Below are 13,194 nucleotides of genomic sequence, written 5' to 3'. Positions count from 1 at the left end.
TAAGAAGGAGAGGGGGTGTTGGAGACAGGGAGGGAGAAATACAAGATAGCAGCAACTAAGTTGTTCGTGAAGCTAGACTGTTTGGTGTGTAAAAAAGTGCAAAAATTTGACTTGGTGGTGAAAACCTTTCTTCAGCTTTCATAGACAATTACAATTTATAAAAATGTTTGTCCTTGTGTATGAGACCTTTCTATTCCTTTTCTCCAGAAGTTAGGATATATATAATGTTATACAGTAGTCAGTTTTTAAGAGGATATCTAAATTATTCTGCATTTCCTGAAATCAACCCTAGACAGGTAGTGTGTTGAATACATATTGTTCAAGCTCCTGATCTCGTTTTCTCTCAAGGCTATCAACACTGACTGACTTTTGTAGGCAGCTCCCGTTGTGTCTGATGTGCTTGGTGTGGCTTCTCTGGTCAAAGCTGGAATGTAGAAATTGGATCTCATATTTCTCTAGGTCTTGAAATGATTGGGCAGTGACATTCTTATTTTATTTCACAATTGTCTGTATAAGAGTATAATTAAATGTTGATCATCTAGGCTAACCAGAAAAGTATGCTAGGAAAAGCATGGATAGTTAACAACCAACAAATATTTGTTAGAAAATTACCGAGTAAAAACTACAGTGAATTCCAAGCCTTGTGTGCCAATAGCTTTAACTACTTCCTCAACCAATTTTGTTGTCAGACTGCCTAGAATGAGAGCCAAATGGATTGGTTAGAGGATTACCTGCCCTAATTCTCTCTCTCTCTTTTACAGTTGTTAACTAGGAATTAAGTACCTCCAACTCTAAAAGCAGAAAAGAAGGAAAAAGTAAAGATAGCAAATCCTCTGATTATGCTCTAATTAAATTAGTATTTAGAATGTCTAATGGGAATATTCAAAATAAAATTGTACAGGATAGATATAAATTAATAAAGAATAATTCTGATAATAGTTGGAAATAGTTAATGTATTTAAGTTAGATTTCAGACACTGTTAATTCTAATAGCATCTGCCCTGGCATTAGACCTCTTTAATTCAAATTCTGCCTTCTCTATTTACTAGATATGACCTGAAGCAAGTTTTTATTTTTACTTTTTTTAATAAACAGTTTTGTGGCTTAGTTTCCTTATCAGTTAACAGGGGTAATGATATTATTAAACTCCTAGAGTTGCTTTGAGAACTAAATGAGGTAATTCATATAGCAGTGATTAGCACAGTGACTGGAACTTTCTAAGCATCCAGTAAAAACTATATCTTTCAACCATCTCTCCAACATCTATTCATTTGTCCATCTTTTTAACATTTCTGGCATTATAGATTGATTATTTGAGGGTTTTTTTTTGCCATGGAATATATATAACTTTAAAAATATGAGATGTATTTAATTGGCCAGTGTATGTAGGAAGGGGAAACACCTCCTAAAACCAATTTATATGTAGAGATCTAAACATTTTATTTTAAATCTTCTTTCATGGCTACTTTTTTGGGGGTTAAATATAATACCTAAATTAATTTCCACCTATTATTTAGTAATATTTAAATAATTTTCCAATCTTTTTTATTGTAAGCTGTGGGGTACAATTCAGGGTTAGATATACACACGTTGATTATGCAGGTACCCTTGTTGATGAGGTGTGCCCCTCCCTCCCTTAGCAGTTTCCCTCAATTGCCAATCCCATACCTCCTCCCTTGACCATTTCCCACTACTGCCAATCCCTTTCTTATAGTATTATAATTGCTCAAGGTCCGCTTATGAGTGAGAACATATGGTTCCTGTTCTTTGTTTCTGTGATAGATCACTGAGTATGATCAACTCTAAATCCATCCAAGTTGCTGTGAAGTCCATATGTTTGTCCTTCTTTATGGCTGCATAATATTCCATTGTGTATATGTACCACATTTTAAAAATCCAATCCAGCTTTGATGGGCAGCATGGTTGGTTTGATGTTTTTGCTATTGTGACTAGATCTGCAACAAACATACATGTGCAGGTATCTTTTTTGTAGAATGATTTGAGTTCCTCTGGGTTTATTCCCAATAGAGGAATTGCTGGGTCATATGGAAGGTCAATTTCTAGTTCTTTCAGAAATCACCACACTGTCTTCCAAAGAGGTTGCACTAGTTTGTATTCCCACCAGCGGTATAGCAGCGGTCCCCGCCCCCCCATCCTCGTTAGCATCTGTTGTTTGTTTTATTAATGATGGCCATTCTTCCTGGGGTTAGGTGGTATCTCAGTGTGGTTTTGATTTGCATTTCTCTGATGATGAGTGAGGCTGAGCACTTTTTCATATGTCTGTTGGCTGCCCGTATATCTTCTTTTGAGAAGTGTCTATTTATGTCTTTTGCCCACTTTTTAATGGGGTTGTTTGTTTTTTTCCTTTCAGTGCGTTTGAGTTCCTTGTAGATCCTAGATGTTAGGCCTTTGTCAGATACACAGTTGAATTTGCCAATCTTTACTAAGTGTTTTATTTCCACAAAACTATTGTAGTAGGTACTGTGGGAATACAGAGAAGCCTAGGGCTTTGGTCTTACCCTTGAAAAGTTTGTAATCTGGTTGAGGTTACTTATAAAATATAATAATATTATGGATTAAAAAAAGATTTTGTGAGGCAATATGTATGAAGTGTTGAATGAGTGATATAGAAAATAGTTTACCAGAGCACTTACTAGAAATGATCAGAAGAGGGGTGGGTCTTAGTTACCTGGAAGAGTTCCAGTTGGTTTTCTAGTGATAAGAAAGGGAAGTAAGGAAATAGTGGGCAACAGGCAGAGTGAAGGTTGGGAGGCAACAATGAGTGAAGAATGAGTATGTCAGTTTACTTAGAGTAGAAAGTTAAAGTGAAGATCAGTTTAGAAAGATTGGTTGGATCTGGATGGAGGGCCTTGGTGAGGAGTTTTAACTTTAACTGTCATCAGGGAAGAACCACTGAAATTTTTTGCTCAGGAAAGTGGCCTAATGAAGGGAGTGACGGTGAGATTGATGGGGGAGAGGGAGAGGGAGATACTAAAACCACCAGGGAAACTAGTGTAGAGTGTGTTGTAGGAATTTAGGTATGAGGTACAAGAAAGCTCTGCACTAAGGTGATTATGAGTATGCTAAGAAAGATGAACATGAGAAGCATTACTAAGGAAGAGTTGATGGAGCATAATGACAGGCTGGCAATGAAGAGCAAGGATAAAAAGAGGAGATGGATACAGTGTTCATGTTTTGAACCTGGATAATTCTGAGAATGATACTCTTCTGGGTGTGAATGAATGAGGGGAGGTGTTGAGGAAAATGATGATGACTCTAGTTTTAAAATTGCTTAATATGAAATTGCAGAGCATGTCTTACTATAAATACTTCATAGTCATTTGAGGACTGTTGTATTTCAGGGAGCTGAGAGAGGGTTTAGTGCTGATGATATAGATGTAATAATCATATGACCTAGATGTTAGAGAAAGAATCGTGTTTAGGTTGGCAGCATTAGCATGTGAGTGATATTTTCTGTAATTATCTATTTAATTTAATACAATAAGCTATTTATTCAACCCTTCCTCTCTACCTTTTCATTTCTCTTTCCCCCCCAATATTAGCATATATGATATGTTGTACACTATGCTGGGCACTGGTGATACAGTGGTGAACTAGACAGACATGATACCTATCATCACGGAACATATAGAATAAGCTTGTTTTTTATCCAAAAATATTTTAATGATTTCTATTTCCCCCCTATTTACCATAAGCTTATGATAATATCTGTGCAAGCATTTGTCTTCCAAGCTTTGAAAAACATTCTCTGACAAGAGATTTCCTTTTCTTCCTCTTGTTGATACGTATTATAATAACGTAAGAAAGTATAATTTCAAGAATAGATTAAATTACTCATCATTGAAGTTCAAAAAATACTGATTGCAATCCCCTTTGCCTGGGAGTTTTATTGTATTAAGTTTATAAGGAGGATCTCTTGAAAAAAAAATGATTACTTGAAAGTTGTAAGAGCAAGGAAAAATATGTTTTCCTGAAATAGTCTTATTTCTTGTATCTGAATACTTAAGGGTATGAAATTTCTGCCAAAGCACAATAAAACTTGCAACTAGAGATTGGACTTCTCCTTACTCCTGTATCTCCCTGTCCTTCTTCTGTTTCTGATTTAGCCATGAAGTTGTCCACCCAATGTCTTCATCTCAATCTTTCCTCTACCCTTCCCTAATAAAATGGAGGTATGGCAAAAAGAACGCTATGCCAGCTTGATTGGCCAGTTTAGATCAATAGAAGATGAAAGCACTATTTTAAGGAATGTGATGTCAGACTGTCAATGCTTAGATTTGTATTCAAAGATTCAAATCAGGGAATTCTATGTTTTTGATGGTCCCCAATTCATTCCACTTTCACCCTGGTGCAGTGTTTCCCTCTTCTCTGACAAACTGGTTCACTGATTATTATGACTGCTGTTAGATGAGTGTAAGTTATATGATTTGTAGTAGAGATATCAGGTGAAAATAAATATGGTATCAGGCATTAGCTGTGTGACATACTTTCCCGATTTAAAAAAAAAAGAAGAGGAACAATATTGATGAAAGAAAAAAATCCCTGTATCGGGAGTATTTGGAGAATGATGAGAAAGAGTTTTTGCCATATTGGAAGGAATGATATAAATTTGAATGTTTTAAATCTTGAGTTGCATAGATATAAAATTAAATCACTTTTCTAAGAGAGTTTTAAAAATGCAGTTTCTTTGGAGCATTATCTATATTAATGGTATCATTTTTACTTGTATCTTAGGAACCTTCAGAGTATAGGAGGACATGTCAAATTTTCAGTGCTTTAGTACTAACTTTGCTTCATGTTACTGAGACCACTTTGGTAGTGGGCCAATCTGGTCACCAAATTTGGACAAGAATTCCAGATGCTGAGTGTCTGAAAAATAGTTGTGGATTTGTACCCAGTCCTTGGTTATTTTTCTAAACTTTTGTAGAGATACTAAATCACTTTTTTAAAGGTGAATTTTCAACTTCAAAAATACAGCTACTTTAGAGGACAAAAATAAAGCATGACTTTTCCTTTTAAGGAAAAATTAAGACAAAAGTTTTTGAGATTGAGTCCTGCCTGTCCTCTTCAACCTTTGGAAAGGTTTCTAGGCTAAAAAGAAAGCTCTGAAAGCAAGGTTTTTTTGTTTGTTTGTTTTTTATGTAATGGATGTGCTGCTGACATACACCTAATATTGGTTCAAATGGCATTGATGTAATTTGTAGGCCTTTGTGCTATGTCTGGAAAGTTGGATTGCTCCCATTGTTATTTGTATTTTCATGAATTGGTATTTACATGTTGTTGTCATGTAATGTAAGACTAATAAATCTTATTGTTAAATAACATAAAGATTGCATCCTAGCATTCAGTACTAAAATGCACTCCTTTTTGGGGGAAGTCAGATAGATGTGTTTACTCTGTAGAGAGATTTAGATTTGATTTTTTGTTTTCTTCATGGTAATTATGTTTGCACTTTGCTGATCACTAGTTGTACATTATTACAATGGAAGGTGACAATTTGATTGTCTTCAATTGGAGAAACAAGTAATTTTATATTCACTAAGCTGTCAGGTAACACTAACTCACAGTACTAAGAGCTCCTGGCAATGCTGCTTGGCACCTATATTTAACTGCTTTGATGCTTGTGTAACCTCTGCTGAATCAGAAATATTTTGCCTGCTGGAAATGGTTTTCAGGGTTGTACAATGAGGTTTTCATTAAGCAGACAAACTGAAAATGAACTACAAAGCCATGGTTGTTTCTCTCCTCCCCTTTCACTTTCTTCCCTCCTTCTTCCCCTCCCCTTCTCCTCCCTCTCTTTCCCTCTCTTCTTCCTTCTTTCTTTTCTTCTTGTCCTTCTTTGAATAGAAACCTGAAATTTATACCTTATTTCATTACATGAAAGAGAAGAATTGGTGGATTGCTTTATTGAGCTAAAGGAGAGCATTAGAGATTAGCTTCTTGACATAATTTTGTTCAGTGTTACTATGTGTGAATTTTCATATTTTGAAACAACTATATAGTATCAATTTTCATTTTTCTCTTTTTTCCTGAAAACATTAAACAAAGAAAGAAAATAGACATAAGAATGGAAAAGTATGCAGTGACAGCTTCTTATGCTTTCTTTCTGAGAAGTTATTGTTCTGAGTTTATGATATTTTATTAATAATTGGATAAGATATCCTGTAATTGGGCTTCCGTATTATTGAATCAGTTTCAGACTAACAAAGACATGTCTGTTAGTCATCTTAAAAATTATGGTTCATATTTCATGTGAAGAGGAGATTCAAAGTGAATATACATAAATAAGTTCATTCTGCTATTACTTTAGACAACTTCCTTCACTCAAACCAGAGTCTTTCAGTTGAGCCTATAAAGTCATTGTCTTTGAATAAAATCCTCTAAGTTAGTGTATATTTATCATAGCCATTGTTTGACTTTGCTCTTATTGTTAAGTCATTGATTTTATTTTTAAACTCTGGGCCTGATTTTTCAAAGCAAAAATCCCAAGTTACTGGTAGATAAACTGTGAGAAAACTCAATATTATTTCTATCAAGCAAAAAGTATAGATAGAGGTTACATGAAGTCAAGTTGTTTTGATCCCAGGAAGAAATTGGATATGCAGGGACACATGTAATAATTATAGGTTTTCCATAGGCAAGTCAGTCAGCGAGCCAGTCGTTAGGCTGGTTGCCTGTCTCTTCCAGCAGATACTAACCAATTAGACAGAGGTGGTTACGTGATGTAACATTATCAGGAGAAACAATTCATGAGTCAAAGCATTCCAAGACATATGAGCTCTAGTCCAAAGAACAGTCTTAAGCTATATAAAGTGACAGCAATATTGTCAGCTAAATATAAACTCTAGAAACACAAACTTTGATGACTTGAGAAGAATCTGTTCCAGGTAGTTTCTGCTTTGTAAGAACCTCAGAGGGCCTTTGGAGACAATTTTGGTGCGTTAGTATGAAAAATTAGAAGCTTTAAAAAAAGTTAAAACCCATTATTTTAAGCCCTTTCTTACATACTTCAAGGGCTTCAAGCATATTTCATTTCCCTCATTTCAATGGATTTGACAGCAAATTCAAATTAGTGAAATTTCTTCTAACAGGTATTGTCTCTATATATTACCGTATGTGCTCTAAAAGACCTGCTGCAAACTGCAAAAGATAGGTTTATAACTTTACAAGGTAGTTTCTGATAGGAGTTACCCTCTTTTCCCTGAATTTTCTCAAATGCTCATTATACAAATGGAAGAAAAAGAAAATTGTGACAGAAGCCCAGGGAAGTTTGGAGGTGTAGTGGTTGAGAAAGGAGATGGTAGTGCTCTATAGAACAATACAAAGAATCAATAACAATCTTTAGACTTTGCTGGAATGGCACAGGAAAAGTTTGAAAGGGACTGCCTTCATTTTAATGTCTAGAATTAGAGTATCCCTTGTGACCCTCCTCTCCCCAAGAGCCTTAAATATGGGAATCAGAGATACAAGAAATGGATTTTTAAATCATTCTTTGTCCTAGGCTGGGTGAACTGGCATCCTTTGTAGGTGTTCCTGGGCATTGTGCATTTTGGCAGCTGCACATATCTGTTACTCATGTTCCTTAAAATGAGAGGCACTGTGTTATATTTTTGGAAAATTGGTTGTTTATTTCTCAGTATCAAATCAAGTACAGCATTAAATTAACAGTGAATTATCTGACTGAAATAAGTCTACCTTGGTAGCCTGGGGCTGAGCTACAAAAATAAATGTGAATGCTGGCCTGAGCTTTTTACTTCTTCTTTTTTTTTTTTTTTAAATAAGTAAGCCAACTATTAAAATGTCGCTTTATGTTAAAAACAGGACTTCTTTTGAATAAATGTAACACACTTTAAAAGTGAATGTCATTTGATAATAATCATAAAAATAACAAAAATATTTTTTAAAAATTAGGTTAAAATATTCTTTCCATGAATTCTGTGACTTTTTTGGATAATTATGTAAGTGCTAATGGTAGTTCTGAAGATGAATTCTTTCCAAGCAAAAATTTTTAAAAATATAATTTTGAGTGATTTTGACTTCTGAGAAAGTTTAAAAGTTTAAAGTTGTTTAAAAATAATCCTAACTTTTCAACATATATCAACAACAGTTTTACAAAATAATAACAAAATCAGAGAAATTCTATATAATATGCTATTCTGAGATAGAGGACTTAGTATGTACCTATCCAGCATCCACATCACTTTATAAAGTCTCAGGCCAACACATTTCGATTTCTTGCTGAAGAACAGACAACAAATTTACAGTCTGTTTGTAATGGCTCAGATATTCAGATTCTATACTGTTGTTTTGGAGTAAGATAATGATCACCTTTCTAGAGGCGTTCCTACTGACTTCCTGGAGAACATTATCAGTAACCGGAGGGTTTATCACCACCAATCCCATTTCCAAAAGTCCTTAGCCAGAAGTTCTTCTCAATGACCTGGCATCCTGGGAATTTACTTGATCTGCTGGGCAGAGACACTTCAAAGTCGGGGAACATATGATGGGAATTTAGCTTTATGTGTCCCAAAGATATTTAATTTTCTTTGGAGGTTTTACTTGATAATAGCTATGCCCCAGAAAACCATCTTGTTTAACCAATGTGATAAGTTGACAATGTAGTTTTTCTCTCTGATTATAATGTACTCTGTGTAGTCAATACACTGGTACCATGTGAGTGTAATTTCCTCTTTTATTTTATCTCCAATGCACTGTATTATAAATAAACAGTTAAAAAAAACACCAAACAAATCTGTTGCATCTCCTTTTAAGATTGTACCACTGTAGACACTTGTTCTAGTAAAGTAGAATTGGGCGCATTTGATTGCATTTAAATTTTTCATGCTTCAGCAGTTTGGCTGGGAGCACAGTAAAGAAAAATCCCATGAGCGAGGATAGTTTAGAATAATAGAACTTGATTTTGTGTATTATAGCGGCAACATTTGCGCTGCTTTAGTTAGGGTTGTGTCAGCACTTCCATTATAAACCCCTGTTTTCAGGGGGTATAACTAGGGAGATTTTTTTTTTAATACAAATTAAAAAAACAATTCATTTGAATGATTTTTAAGTTATAATAGTGCAAAAATAAAACAAAGTAAAGTCACATAGAAATTGACCATTTCTACAAGGATTCTGATTTTCTTTTACTTATTAGTTGTATATGGCAGCAGCTGAAGTAAGGTGCTATTCTAGTACATTGGGGTGACAGTTTTTGTGATGGGAAATTACTGATATGAACATTAAAATAAGCACAAGCATTCCACAGGGCATTTTAAAACATTAAAATAAGAATATATTTGATCTATGAGTTTTTAAAAGAGAGTAGCCACAGCACAGTGGTTACAGTAGAAGCATTACCAAAAGTCAAGTGTCTTTGCAGCTTCTAGAATATAGTTTATTTGGTCTAGTAAAATGTTTTAAATGGAAAAGCTGAAGTAAAGAGATGAATGAGATGTAACGAGTAAATTGAAGGATTATTTAATAAAGTAATTGTGCAAAAATAATCAGTGACTCATATCTAATAATCAGCAAATTTAAGGTTTATTTAATAAACTATACATTAAAATAATTTGTGCACATTTAACTTAAAAAAGCCCAACCCAAAACAAACCCCAAAACTCCAACAAAACCAACAGTAAAATACAAACCTGAAAGAAACCCAACAATTTTACAAAAGGAAAATGCTCAAGGAAATACCTTGCTAAGAGAACAAACATTATCTTTTCCCTCTGCTACTAATGTATTTGAAAACTATGATAAACACAAAAATTAAATAAAATATGATTTGGAAATTATTATTGAAACAAAAAATTTAATTCCTTTGCTAAAGGTAAGATTTTGAAGTTGAATTGCCTTCCTTGGTTATTAGCCATTGTTATCCTATCTTTCCCATCTCCTTTTTCCCCACAGGGGTGTGAACTGAAGATGAACAGTCAAATTTAATATTGCTTTTTTTTTTCCCAGCCTATGTCTTATTAGCAACCTTGATACACATTTGTATTTGTAGGTGCAAAATAAAAGGCAAATTGTGTGATGTTATAAATAGGTAGCTTTCCTGAATGGTCACTGGAGGAATCACCAGAAGACTGTTGATGAAGTAGAGGTGAAGCCTTTCCTCACTAATTGTATTCAGCGTGTAATTTCTAAACTTCCCTCTGAATTTTGATTTTCAATTAACACTCCCCATTTGAAGATAATTTTCTATTTAATGTAATTGCAGGAAATAATTTATTGGCTGATTAAGACTGAGGACCCAGCCTTCCTTAAGAAAACACTCTAACAAACCAGCCTTTAAACTCAACGCATAACTTTGGGCAGATTTAGTCTATTTTTACAGCTGCATGGTTGTGCTTAATTAGGATTGTGCACTATTGTTCACTGGTGCAGTTTATAGTTGAAATTATTCTTAAGAGACTGTTTTCATTTTGGGTTTTGTCATGATTAATTTATACTAAAGCAACAATCACAGATACTGCTATTGGAAGGAGCCGATTCACTTTATAATGAGAGGATGTTTGTTGGGGAAGCTAAAGTCACTCTGAGTTTTGGATTATGACTTTCAATTGTATTTCACTGGTTTTAAAAGAAGCAGTAAATTTATTCTTTTGTTTTCATTGTGAACGATTGCATTATCGATCCTGTCTTTATCTGAACTATGAAAACACTCGTTTTGGGCAAGCTCTTGATAAACTTGCAGAACAGTTATAACTTGCCTGGTTATACTGTAGTAGTTATGTGACCAGTAAAGTAAGCTCTGTAGTGATTCTTGTATACTGAGACACATCCTTTGTTTATCATCTTCCATAATTATATATGTTTGTCCACTTGTTAGCTCTGATATAAATTGGTCAAGAATATATTTAGCTGATTTTTGATACAGTACTGTTTAAAACATTTATTTCTCTTAAAAAGTAAACATGCTTCTGTATTCCCTTTCTCTCATTTTATTTTTTAGTATCAAGTCTAATAGTTGAAATTTTTATTATTTGTAGAATGATTATTATAAGTAGGTATCAGCATTTTAATATGTTTCAAAGCACTTCAAAAGCCTGTAATTCTTTTATTTAGAACTGTGCATAATTAGATTAGCTGATCTTATATTAATTTTTTTCACCGTAGGATACTAAATCTGAGCCCCCTCATTAATTGTGAGAAATTTGGCATTAGCTGTTAAATCCTATGTGAAACATGGGCTGCTACATAAAAACTACTGTTTAAATTGGAATTAACTTAATTATTTTTCTTTGCACTTGATATTTCCTTCACTGCAATATTCATGAAAGCATGTGACAGATTTGTAAATTTAACTGTTAATCTCAGATTTCTAGGTCCTTTAATCAGTATTTATTTGTCTGTAGAAACAGTACTAGCAAGTTAATGATTTGCTAATTTGAACAATGTTCATGTGGTTTCCTATGTTAACTGATTTGTGCATTTTAAAAAAAATAGTATGAAATCAATTAATGTCAAAGAGCAATTAAGGTGGAGATTTTATTCCTTTCATTACACAGCAGTTTTAGAGCTAAAGATGTAATAAACCAAAAACAACATAAAGTTTTGAAAAAATACTCAATTGCCTCTTCTAAGTTATAAACTTTAAGTAGTTTTATTTCTAAACATTTTGTTAAGAAATTCATCTTGATAAAGTGTTATTCTAAAAGTTTTGAAATCTATTTAATAATCCGGATTTTCTGATTTTATCTGAAAGCACAGAATGGAAACCTGGTGCAGAGTATAATCAATGTTTATTTGTGGGTACATAAAGGAATGTTTTTGGAAGTTTTACATATTATGCATAGTAGGCATCTTACTCTTTTAATAGTAAATGCTTTGAATCTTGTATGTACTTTCTAATATAAAATAGAAGCATAGCTATTTCAGATATTCAATTCAAACGCTACAAAATTTCCTTAAGACAGACAGTGTAAACCACTCAATCAATATGTCACTTAAAAGTTAAGTTATGCAGTTGACACATCTTGAAAGTCTTTAGAAAAGCTTTAGATGACACTAAGTAGTGTTAGACCTAGCTCTCATAATACAAGGTATAAACTAAGAAGTCAGGATCAGATTTGCTTGGGATTTTCATCACGGATTACTTACTCTCCTGGTTATATTTTCCTACATAGACTTCTTTTGTTCCTACATAAACCAGAGGAGAAATTTGGATTTTGTGCATTCAAATCATCCTGCAAACTGGCTCATTTGCCAGTTTATTCATTCCTTTTTTTCAGTGCCGGCCATCAACCTAATTACTCTCAATAAGTTTATAATGTAGTTGGGAGAACTGGAGGAAAACTATTCACATGCATACATTGTACACTATGAAAACTTACTCCATAAAAGTTTCATTTGTGGATTGGTAAGACAAAATATGCAGCAATTATTGGGAAGAGATTCACTGAGTTAAAAGCAGGGAGGGAAAGCAGGACTGATAAGTCAAGAGTTCTTTGGCAGTGATTTAGAGTGGATCATAAATATCTCTAAAGTTAAGAAATTTCTTTTTTTCTGAATTAGTCAAATGCGAGGAATGGTTTACTCTTTTGTCATCGACAACCCTTTTAAATTCACGCTGCTCTCCTTCTTCTGCAGAAGAATGTCTTCCAAGCAAGCCACCTCTCCATTTGCTTGTGCAGTTGATGGAGAGGAAGCGATGACCCAGGATTTGACCTCACGGGAGAAGGAAGAAGGCAGTGATCAACATGTGGCCTCCCATCTGCCTCTGCACCCCATAATGCACAACAAACCTCACTCTGAGGAGCTACCAACACTTGTCAATACCATTCAACAAGATGCTGACTGGGACAGCGTTCTGTCATCTCAGCAAAGAATGGTGAGATTTAAAGATCTGGCTACTGCTACTAAGTGTGTTCCTTAGTATGTCCTTATAAAATAGATGCTCAATAGAGTTATTTTTGTTTAGGTCATAAAACAACAACTAGGTACATATTACTAAAATACATCCTAGCAGCTGGGAAAACTTGAAAGATGGTTTGTGACTTAGTTTATGTCCATTATTAGGTCAACTTTCCAAAATATATTTTATTTATTCATTTTTGTGAGGGGTTTGGTTATTTTAGTTTCTGAATCCCTGAATGGTGGTAAACTTGGTAATATCACAAAATAAGCATGATCAAATAAAGTGTAGCTGTATATTAATACTGAAAAATCAAG

General features: G+C 34.0%; 1 long non-coding RNA gene across 1 annotated transcript in view; it reads left to right on the top strand.

The window, feature by feature from the left end:
• LOC110596482 overlaps positions 1 to 12,915 on the top strand; it is a 385,377-nt gene extending 372,462 nt beyond the window's left edge. Inside the window, exon 6 of the long non-coding RNA XR_002482494.1 lies at positions 12,613 to 12,915. This is a non-coding gene — a long non-coding RNA (uncharacterized LOC110596482). The remainder of the gene's footprint in view (positions 1 to 12,612) is intronic.
• Positions 12,916 to 13,194: the final 279 nt, after the last annotated feature.

Source organism: Carlito syrichta, unplaced genomic scaffold (genome assembly GCF_000164805.1).
Source record: "Carlito syrichta isolate Samal-C Ts95f unplaced genomic scaffold, Tarsius_syrichta-2.0.1 Scaffold309476, whole genome shotgun sequence".
Taxonomy (NCBI): domain Eukaryota; kingdom Metazoa; phylum Chordata; class Mammalia; order Primates; family Tarsiidae; genus Carlito; species Carlito syrichta.
Note: the sequence above shows the minus strand (reverse complement) of the source record. Positions and strands in the feature narration are given on the sequence as shown.